Source organism: Neodiprion lecontei, chromosome 4 (genome assembly GCF_021901455.1).
Source record: "Neodiprion lecontei isolate iyNeoLeco1 chromosome 4, iyNeoLeco1.1, whole genome shotgun sequence".
Classification (NCBI taxonomy): Eukaryota; Metazoa; Arthropoda; class Insecta; order Hymenoptera; family Diprionidae; genus Neodiprion; species Neodiprion lecontei.
The window spans coordinates 10,859,767-10,871,851 of NC_060263.1; the positions used below are offsets into that span (position 1 = coordinate 10,859,767).

Below are 12,085 nucleotides of genomic sequence, written 5' to 3' on the forward strand. Positions count from 1 at the left end.
AATGTATAGCCAGTACATCCTTAAGCCTCAACTGTCTTATAATCATGACCCCGGTTATGACTCTGCCCTTGAAATTAAGATTCGAAACAGCCAGTTTCGAAAATACCACATGTGGCACTCGTTGTGAATGAATGATAAATCATTAGGTGGCTGAAATTATGAATTCATAGCGAGCTCGCGTGTGTGTACTTGAAAGAAAAGTCCCGGTTACTTCGCGCGGAATATTGTTTCGTTCTATTGCAAATGAAACGAAGATTCAATCTGTTCTCGAAGGAAAGTGAAACGCGTGGTCTGTATTTCCCTAGCCCCCCTTCCCTCACTCGTTTATGAATGCGGTACAGGTATACGGACGATTGCATGACGACTTTAGGCCTCGTACCGTCGCTTTGCTCTACCCCCCACTCCATAGCTGTTATCCTTGATTAATCGTGCCAAATGTAACTCACGTACCAGCACACCTTATCCTGGTGGTTTTAGTGGTATATATATATATATATATATATATGTATATATATATATATACCTACACCTACTGCTTGCGATTGATCGGCTCTTGTGAATGTCATATTGCTGCTATTCAGGATCCTAAAGACGTTTTAAACAATAATGATTATTTGGCACTTTAGGGAATTACACTCTAGTGGCAGGAGGTTAAAGTCAGTAAACTTAAAGTCAGACTTTAACGCAACGAAGTATTGAATAAAATATCATTATTTGGCAACATAACAATAACTTTCAAGAAGTTAAGTTTGCAAACTGTATAAAGTATGGTTTCCTTTGTCAGAGTTTACTAAATTTCAGACAATCATGACGTAATTACATAAAGAGTCTTCGTGAAATTTAATTGTTATGTTAACGTGAACAAAAATTTTACCTCATCTTCTGGCACCATTGGTTTCATGAGATAGACTATATTTCGAACCAGATTCCGACACTTGCTGTAGTTTCGAAAGGTCGACATTAAGTATGGAAAGAAGAATAGATTATCATTATTTGACCCCTTAACTTTCACTCGACATTACAGGGTCAACCTTGTATAGAGGAATGAAAATACGAATCCGTCAATAATCTTAAAAATGGCATAACATGCTAATATAAAGTCCAATATTTCCATTTAAGCACGTTCAACTCTCGTCGTGATTTGAATCTGCTGAAGCATCGTTCTGATTGTTTAATCTGAAATCTGAAATCTGAGGTGAGAATGCTGCACAGGCTTATCAATTTGGGTCTGTAAAGTCAAATTTCGCTAATCCCGATACGTAAACTTTTTCCACAGCATGTTTGAAAATCACCAAAGAATATACTCCTGTATCGTTCATGACTTTATACTAAATGAACAAATTTATAGATGTCTCGGTCGGTATAAATGCAATTTTTTATCAATCACATTTCGATCCCGAGCATGGCGATGGAAAAATCAAGGAAATTGGGTGAGAAAACAAGAAAGGAATCAATTTTATTATTACACACTGACTAATAGAACAATTCTGTAGCACTATGCATGTAGTTGATCGGTAATTGTTCCGACGAGCGGTATCGAAACCACGTCTATTAATTCGGATCAAAGTTGGTCAAACGGAATATGACGCATATGAAAATGATATACTTTTCAGGTGCTAATTAGGTGCTTTGATTTAAAATTGAGTGCTCCTTGGGTTTGCCGGGAATTCAGTTATCAACCGATCTAGTAGTATGCCATATACTAGAAAACCAGTAAACTGAAAAAGGAAGAACCAGAATTATTGCTCAACACTTTTTCAGAAATCAGGTGTTTTTTAGGTGTTTATGAGGTACTCTAAATCAAAATTGAGTGCTCTCGTTATTCGTGAAAAATCACATGGATAGCGTCTATGAAGTGGAATTCGATAGTTTATCTGTTGAAAGATTGTTAAAAAAAATATTTGATTTCTGAAAATACATCTTTGGCATATCGCAAGCGAAAATTGAACTACGTTTTCTAACCTCGATTTTGACACCATATTTTCTAAAGACTATGTTTGTTCGGGAGTTTTGCAATCCTTTTCAGAAATTTTAGAGTTCCTTATAATTTGCAAAAATAGTTCGAATCGATAAAGGTTTAAAAAATTATCTTTCTAAAATGAGCTACTAACTTGATAGAACGCCTGAATGTTGAAAAAATGATTGAATTTACGAGTTCTGGATAGAACTTGAATAGTTTTGTGATTTTGTGCCTATATGAACAATAGGTCTGGTTAATGACATAATATGAAAAAGACAAAAAATTAAAAAATATCAGCACCCCATTTTGGTATAATTTCTTCTGAGCTCTGAAATGATTTGAAGGAGGTTTAAAATTCCTGTTGACGCCAAAATTTATATTTCGTTGTCGTAATATTCTGACACATACCTATAAGATACGGGGATGAAGCTAGCAGCCAGAATTAGCAGCCAAACGTTCTAATGTGTCATTCCAATAAGGTAGTAAAGATTATCAAAATTTTGTGAAATACCTTGAACCCCCAATACTTTTACAGTATTATGAGAATAAAATTCAACTGCATTTTTCTATTTCCAAAAAGTTTAACAAGAGAGTTGATTTTTCTTACCGATTGAAGAGAATCTTTTTAATTTGCGTAGCAGATGACACAGTGGATGTGATATAATACATGCATTGATTTTTAATATTTTGGCTGAGTAACGAAGTACCGCCGACGACTTTGGTATGATCAATGCAATCCATGCTTGATATACGTTGGGAATAGAATTTCCATACCTGACAAAAATAACGAAACACATCCTCAGATTAAATAATATTCGTAGATGTACACTTGAACGAAACCAAATGAAAATATGTTGATAATAGAGACCGATAAATTTCGGTCACTATCATTGAGCTAGTGACCTAAGGGGTTGGGTCACTGTAGAATTTTCGAAAAATCGATTTTTTTTTAATGGTCCGCTAGGACCTCAAAAATGATGTCCCTAAAGATCATGTCTGGGAAAAATCTCTAACAATAAGTACTAGGTTTTCGAATTTTAGTACAAGGCCGCCTGGTCCGCAGCGAGCTAGAGGGAAGTTAGTATAGGGGACTAGAGCAGGTATACGGCAGATGTTATTGAAATGATTTGTTTCTTGACTAGTCTAGACAAGTTTAAAATTGTCGTACGTCTGTTTCAGTCAGTTGGGCACAGTCAAGCATTTGAGAAGGACGGTAGTCGACAAACACCCGTTTTCTCGTTCTTATACTACTCAAAACTTCAAACGCGTTTATCTCAAAACAGCATTTTTTAATTCTGTATGAAAAATCACGGCCACAACGTTTATCCGATCGACTTCAAATTTTGACACAATCTTTGTAATTGCATTGCACACAGAAGTGCGTGGGGCTTTCTTGATTAATTAAAAACTTCTCATTTTCCGAGCGATTTTATACGAAATTATTCGAAAAACATGAAGGTGTCAAGTTCAAATGCGCGCCATTTTTTAAAAAATCAATATTTTCTAAAAATCCTATGCACTTCTCTAGATGTTTAGATGTAAAATAACGAAAATTGTTTTATTTTGTTCGAGGTCCAAAATCACCGATGTAATTTTGCATGCAGCGGAGCGTAAATAAAAAAATGTTTCGCCAGAAACGCGCTGTGGGCGGCCATCTTCTTTATGAAAGAATTAAAAAAAAAAATTTTACGATACTTAGAGACATTTATTTAATAGACCTTTGATTACTTTTACGAATAAACTTCTTTTTCATATAAAAAAAAATTTTGAATATGTACATGATTTTATGCCTACTACTGTACCCTTTACTGTATCCCTTTAATTACCTCGAATTTTCTGCGTATCGTGTATAAAATATTTTACTCATTAATATACATCCAGAATCTTAAAATGTGTTGAGAATTATTTCATTCATCGAAGCGTCGTCTTGCACTACGGTATGGATATTTTTTATTTTACGGAAACTGAAAACTTACCTGAGATTAAAAATACTGCTATATAGATTGATTCATGCAGCGATCCTTCATGTTCATGCAAAAATAGCAACAGAAATCGGTGCTGACTCCATCATGAACTAGTGGGATGGTGAAATTCAGGTTATTTTTGTCCTGATTGAAAAACTACTTCAATATGTTTTGGAAGTTCAAAGATATCATGTGAATTGAAATACCATGTAATTGCGATGAGATAAAGAAACAACTCTTCCTCCTCTACAATGAACTCCATGACTGAGAAAATCATAAATCGCCGGTACTGCAACGTGGTATAGATTTTTCACTCATCAGGAACCTAAAATACTTTCAGATCATTTCAGAACTGGTAAGAAATTAAGCATCATACAAAAATGAGGTTCTAGAATGTTTTGCATTGAATTTTTTTCTTCTGATATCAGCATCCGGAACTATTGCTCGTATAGAACTACGGAATTATTCAATTACTATTTGAATGACAAATTGAATTATTTTTTCAAAATTGGGTCGCTCCGTAACTTTACGGTAGTGCCAACTTTGGCACTACAGTTTTTGGAAATGTTTTTGCGAACGTTTATCCGCCGAAACTATTTTTAAAATGACGAAAACTTTAGAACTCTGCAATAAATTTACAAGTTTTTAAAACAAACGTGACAGTTTTTTACGATGCAGATTACTATCACACGCAAGGAAGGTCTTTTGAAAGCCACGCGGTCATCGTCAGCGCCAACATATGCACAAGTTTTTGTTCGCAGCGTTTGTCAGCTACGCTTGGCTGACAATGAGATAAAAGTTGCGTGGCTCTGACCGGGCGCTATTTTCCTTGAATGCAACAATGCAAATATGTAACTGATACTTGCTGAGATAGGTAAATTTAGTTGCTTGTCAATATCGACCAATGCAATGTAAATACAGGTCTCAAAAACTGTCAAAGCCAAATATTTGAAAGGTATACTCCTCCGGCGGACGCATTTTCGTCCCGTTGTGTGCACACGATATTTGGTTGTTAGCCCAATAGAAACCATTTTGAAAATATATAATGCTATATATGTACCATGTGTAGATTTCCACACTTTAAAATGTGCGCTAAATGATCTCGAATGTGATTGGTTGAAGTTCAACGATGGTCTTCATTGGCAAAGGACGCGATTGGTTTTCAGAGATGGCTGCGTGAGAACACACCTTATCTTCTTTCATCATGTTGACAGGTCACCCTCCAAATGTTGTATGAGGTATACATTTCAATTGCAAAAATAATATTATTTTCTAAAATTCGTACTTGGCATTTCAAAAAACTATAGGCATATACAGAGTGTTCTATCTAAGTTGACATAGCAGAATATCTTTCAACAACGCATTTGAGAGAAAAATGTTTGAATTGAAAGATTCATGGTTCGAAGGGGACAATATACTGTGATATCGTACTTATTATTCGGTGGACGTTTACAAGGTCATTTGGAGGTAATTATTGCTTTTTTAAGTGAAAACATGTACTTTTTTTTCACAGATTTGGCTTGTACACAACAAAATGAAGAACTAATTCAAAACTGTTTTTCCTACGATATTAATTATTCAAGATTTTTTCATTGCCTTTTCATCCGCTGATATTTCTGCTACTTTCTGATATTTTATGAAGCTTCATGTGCACCGGTCACCATATCTCCGTTCCAACATGCTTTGAAAAGCTGTTTTCAAAAAAATTAGGATAAAAAGTATCGTGAGCATCATCGGTGGAAAGAGATTTTTACTCGTGTGATGGTCGCCTGAGTAAATAGTTGTCAAAATCGTCTTCATGCCCCTCTAGATACATAATATAGGTACTATTTTGATTTTCTCCATAACTAGAGACGCGGAAGTACTAGGACCCCAAAGATTTGTTTGCAGTGTGGACTGCAAAGATAAATGCTGCATTCACACGAATACGAGTGTGAACGCAGCATTAGCCAAAGCAAGTGCTGTAATCACATCAGTTAGATATTGCCTACACAGAGGGAAAGGAATTTTTGAACCAACAAAATAGACTTTGTTGTACTTCATTCATTTTAATCTAGTATCTCTTATTTGTTTCAAATATAAAGACTTTAATCCAACAATTTCGATTTCGTTAGTTTGTAAGCGAATTCCTTGATTCAATAAAAGCTTTTCTTGCCACGATCGAGTGAATTATTGATTCGGGTGAACCTTTTGATGTGTATCCGAAATTGAGTCAACTAAATATCATTTCATTTGAAGTTTATTTATTGTTTTTCCAAATCGCATGTTTGTTGAAAGAAATAATTAGGTACTTCAAATAAAATAAGTATATGAATCTAGTCAACAAAAAATTGATATCGATTGAATGCCATACTATGTTGATGTAACCGGAGCTTGTTTGGCGTAATTGGTTGAATCAGTTGCACTAATTTGTTTACGAGGTAAAAGAAACACCACATGCTTTGAAACAAGTAGAGAATATATTCATCGTAAACATCAGTATACTAGTACTATAAACGGCCACTAGGCGGTGAACCTTCTCGCTACGATTAACTTCAGAGATATTTATAAAACCGGATAATCTGCTGGGAAGTCAGATTCGGATAACGTAAGATAAATTTGTCATCAGACCTATACTATTACAAACGACGAAAACATAATGTCAAGTTTTGATTCACCGGAATTGATATTGACTACAAATAAACAAAAACTATTGAAACATGTTTGATTTATACTACTACACATAGAACGATAAGTTTCTGGGTGTTACCCATTTAAAGTAAATGATATGATTCAAAGAATACGTTTTGTGAGCTTGAATAACTCTAAAGTTCAATCGATGTAAAAGATTCTTGTAACAACAAATTTCATTACCTGTTTCAATTAATTGGACTTTTGACTCTATAATAAGCTCAATTTCTTTTGATCCAAAAATGTAATACTTTTGAAACAAAACGATTACGATGCTTTTACTTGAATTTTCAAGTTTAATTAAATTAAAAAAAATTAACATTATTGCAAGGAACTCACGCCGTGTTATCTTGAGTAAATTGATAGTCAAAATGATAATTGAAAGGTTTGATTCGGGTCTATATTAAGTTGTCACAAGTACTTCGTTCGAGAAAAGTATTTTGTTGAATTAAGTGAGTATTGTGTTCGCTGAATTTGACTATAGCATTTCGTTGAATTAAACGAATATCGCTTGACTCAAATGATTGTTTCCCTCCGTGTATCCGCACGCGCACGCTCCACATGTTTTGAAAATCGAACTTCCCGTGTACACCTTGAAAAAGATATATTTAGAACGTTCGTCACTCTGTTGCTGTTCCGACTCTATACTTTTATCATTCCTCCTGTATACCTATGTATTGTTACACCAGCAGTACGAGGTATATAAGTTGCACAGTAGTGCTATCAACTACTACATAACAAAATGCTCCAATAATCCTTTAGAAGTTGCTTCATAAAAGAAAAAGGACTTGAAAAATCAATTTTTTTCAGTTTAAAAATTTAGAACAAATGTAAGCCACTTTCTGCATGTGTTGCGAAACAACTTTTACTTTAGGTAAAATTTGTCTACATGGTGATATGAATGTGTAAGCAACAGCTTGCTTAAATTTTAACTGCTAACATTTTAATGAATTTTACAATATCGGGTCTCACTTCTGCTACAAAAATTTCACCGCTCGAAAGTTACCAGCATGCAAAATGTGACGAATTATAAGCATTCATCACTGAGGGTAATTACCTGATTTGGAGATCATATCACTCATATATAAATGTTATGATTCAATTTATTTGTAGCTAAATACTTTAGATAATTGTTTTGAGTAATCTTGAGTCAATGATCAAATTAAATTATTTTTAGTTAAATGTAACACACGCACTCTTGAATACCGTTGTTTCTCTGAAATGAAATATTTGAGTGACCCGTACAATAAACTAATTTTCCCTGCTCGTTGTGAATCGACACACCCAGCTCAATGATGTCAATGTCGCATATAGAAATTAATAATTATGAATTGAAGTTGAAATGATCAAAATACCAAATTTTTTCGTAATGACTAAGCTAAAGAAAAGAAAGGCAAGGGTTTGAAGTTAAGTTGAATGTAGTTTGATTGTTTTATGAGAAAATATGCAGTTATACAAAATATTCATTGTCGACAATTATCTGTTACGTTTTGTAAGTTTAAACATGTGACTTATCTTTTTCTTTATCTGTTTGTTGATGTTAAAGTTCTTGACTGTTCGTCGAACATCGATCTTCGAATGATCTGAGAATTTCTAACTTGTGACAGAAGTCTGTGCTTCGTCGCGGCTACGGGTCAACTGCCCACTCACCGTTTACGCTGGTCCGGCACTCACACGTATACATATTTAACTCGTGTATGAGATATTCATTCTCTTGAAAATAAAGAAAACTACTGGAACCTGACTTATCACCAGGGTCAGTTCATCTATTATGTGTTACAAAGATGTAACAATTTTCTTGCGACTTAATTCGGTGAGCAAAAAACTTCTAGTTGATTGGTAATCTGTTTCTTATTCCGTTAAATTGTCGGTTTATATGAGAAATTAATTCCCAAACATACGAACAAACTGAATCATGAAAAAAATTGTTTTTTCTAAGGTAACAAAATTTTCCGTATGAAATCACAAGAATTCGAGTGAAACTTTAATTTTGAGAATAACTCGGAAAAAATTGTCAAAAAGGAATAAACTTTGAATAAAAAATGAATCGATAAATAAACCATGGAACTCTATAAACAAAATGCAGAAGAATGTGTATAATGGTATAGTTCAATCAAATTTTCCTCTCTATACGTGATTTATACTGTGTCCCCGTGTTTACACTTTGCGTTGAAATTGACTATTGAAAACATGAGAATAAACTAACTATGTGTCATTTAAAGACTCCGCTATTGTTGCATTTCACGGTCAATAAATACTACATCTATCTGTTTATTTTGATATTCAAGGTCATTCCTCGTGGAAACGGCTATCGTACTTGTACTGTTATGCTCGTGTGTGTGTTTTGATATAATGTACATACGTGTGAGTGTGTGTGCGAGTTTGTTTTTATTTTCAGATTTTTTAGTTTTATTCTACGTTCGCCGACCATTGTTAACGTAGTAATAAATACCTTTATATGTCGGTGGATATAATGTTATGTGAGGTTTTAAGGCCACAGTGTGCACAACGCCACTAATGACCTAGTGAGAAAAGGAGAAGGGGGGGTGCGGTGGAAGGGAATATGGAGGGTCGAGGGTTATAGTCGATGTTTCCGATCCGTGACTAAAGAACTTAAGTGATCTTGAATCCCGGGTCTGGAGTACCAAGTATCAAGTCTTGAGCCACTGAATCCGGCCCATGGCCACGCGTATTCTGACGACCACTTCTGCCATTTTATTTCCGCGTTGCGTCACACAACCATTTACTTTTCCGGTGTATACGAGAATACATGCATACATACATCCATACATACAGAAATGCATACATGCATACATACATTCATACATGTATACATATTCTGTTCGGAATGAAGCGACGCGCGTCGAATATTTCGAATCGGTGATATCGATGCCTTTCCTTATTTGTAAGTATTATACAGCACCCGTGAGACATTGAGCTAATTTAGGTCGCTGCAAGCATAACGGCGTATTGTAGCCGTTTATAAATCAGGTAGGTAGGCATGAAGTAGTTCCTTAATGATAGAGGCTTACCATTAGATTATTACCATCCATCTGTCAAGTCGCCGAGGCTTCTGTGACATTGCTTTTTTTCAATTTTGCTGTGAAATCTAGAAAAAATAATATAGGCTTAGACAGGACACCAGGACATTTAATTCTGATTGAACACAAGAAATTTTTCTAATTTACTATCTCACAGTATTGAAAACATCGGTGTTTCAACGAAAGGTATCATAAGCTAACGATCAAACCAACTAAACGTCTCAAACCATGGTTTCACTTTTAATTTATCTTTCTCCAACAATCTTACAACGATTACTAATTGAGTTAAAACTGCGTATGAATTTTTTTTAATGCAAGTAATGTTGTATTTGAGTGGCTTTAGTGTAATGTTAGAGAGAGTGGTTCTCATTAAAAATAAAATTGAAAACTTCTACCCGATTGCGGCAATTATTTAAATCTTATCATGTATACTTCGTGACACACAAACCACTTATTATTGATCGAAACCCGATGTAAACACCATTTTAGTTAGTTTCTTAAAAAAACGCTAACCACTTTGATCGGGATTCGAACCAGGGACCTCGCCTTATTTAGAATACTACCCATCTAGTCGCATACACCTACCCGCTATATGCTGAACTATCGCACAAGCTTTCCGTAAAATTTTTCTCATTTATTTTGTAGGCCGTATTTACCTCGATGATGAAAAGCTAGAAAAATGTATAGGTGCTAATATGTTATTAGTATTTTAACTATATATATTACCGGGTCCTGACGAAATCCACCCGCTGCTCATCAAGTGATGCTCATCTTTTTTTTGTACCTTTTTTAAAAAATTAGTTCAATTTATCGTTATCAGTTGATATTTTTCCAAATTTTTGGAAACATTGTTTTATTACACCACTATTTAAGAGAGGTGACGTCGCTGACGTAAATAATTATCCATCAGTAAGTGTAATATGTTTGTTAAATTACGACTGCCTGGTTTTCGAATCCTTTACACATTATTTGCGCAAACACATTATTCTAGAGTAACATGGATTTTTCTCAGGCCGGTCCACTGTATTAAACTTGTGTGTTTATTCGGAGTATTTAACTAAGCATTTAAATAAAGGTAATGTGGACTCTGTATACACTGACTTAAGTACTATCTTTGATGTTATTAATTTTGATTTAGTCCTTCGTAAAGCATCTCCTTATAGCAGAGACAGTAAACTACTTCAATGGGTTTCATCATTCTTAAAAGGTTATATTCAATTTGTTAGAATCAAGCAATCCATATCGAAATCTATTCATATTACATTCGGCGTTGGTCAAGGTACTCACCTTGTTCCACAGTTTGTTACTATTTTTATTAACGACATTCATTCTGTAATAAATTCTGTGAGAACTTTATTCTTCGCTGACGATGCTAACATATTTAAGGCAATAATGAATGTCACTAATAAAATATTGTTGTAAAAAGATTTAGATGCTATTTTAGTTGGTTCATCAAAAATGGTTTATAATATGCAAAATAAATAAATGTTTTTGTATTACTTTTGGTATTCGGGTTCTACAATCTGTATATAGTTCATATAGATTGGGCAATTCATTCCTCAAACAAGTTTTTGAAGCAAAAGATCTCGGTTTCTACTTTGATTGTAATCTAAATGTTGACTAACATATTAAATATATCGTCTCTAAAGCTATAAAACAAATCAACTTTATTAAACGCTTTCCTAAAGGCTTCAGTAATGTACAAACCCTTAGAATACTTTATTATTCATTTATTTATCCAATGTTAACTTACTGTTCTATTACCTGGAAATCTCATACAAATACAAATATTTACAAACGAAAAATCAAATCACTTATCCTTGCGCTTTGTAGCTTTCAATCCCTCGAGTGTCAGTGACACACTTATGGGCAGAAAAAGTTGTGCCACTTTTGTGTCATGACACATATGTGGGCATTTGAAAAAAAACTGTTTCTATTATATCGATTTGACTTTAGTTTTATTAACCAACGTTTTTGACGTCGCTGAATCCGAATCTAGAATCGAATTTCCAAAATTCAAGATGGCGGATCCAATATCGTAAGCAAATTCGAAAACATAGTTTAATTTCGACAAACGTGAGTATCTTAGAGTTTTTGAAGTCGCTGAATCTGAATCTGAAATCAGATTTCCGAAATTCAAAATGGCGGATCCAATATGGCACGCGTAAATTCGAAAACTAGTTTTATTTCTCTGAATGTAAGTACCTTGAAGTTTTTTAGTAGCGGCTAGGTGGTTTGGTGAAGTAAGGCTCCGGTCAAGCATCTCTAGATACCAGGTTCGATTCCTGGCTCCGTCGTTAATTTTTCGAATTCACCAGTTCTCAAATTTACATTTTTTCAACAAAATTCTCTCGTAGATTAATGAATTGCATATCCGCATCTCATTTATTAGACGGCATTGCTGTCTTACGGGCTTCTCATCGGAAGCAAGGATTCAAAGAGGATAAACA

General features: G+C 34.4%; 1 protein-coding gene and 1 long non-coding RNA gene across 7 annotated transcripts in view; one reads left to right on the plus strand and one right to left on the minus strand.

Moving 5' to 3' along the window:
- Nucleotides 1-12,085, plus strand: part of LOC107226377 (tubulin polyglutamylase TTLL5) — a 310,488-nt gene that overhangs the window by 155,385 nt on the left and 143,018 nt on the right. The window lies entirely within an intron of this gene.
- Nucleotides 1,582-5,091, minus strand: LOC124294263. The gene is made up of 5 exons (XR_006904215.1): nt 4,985-5,091; nt 4,131-4,249; nt 3,937-4,034; nt 2,568-2,734; nt 1,582-1,718 (listed from the first exon to the last, which is right to left on the minus strand). It is a non-coding gene; the product is annotated as an uncharacterized LOC124294263 (long non-coding RNA).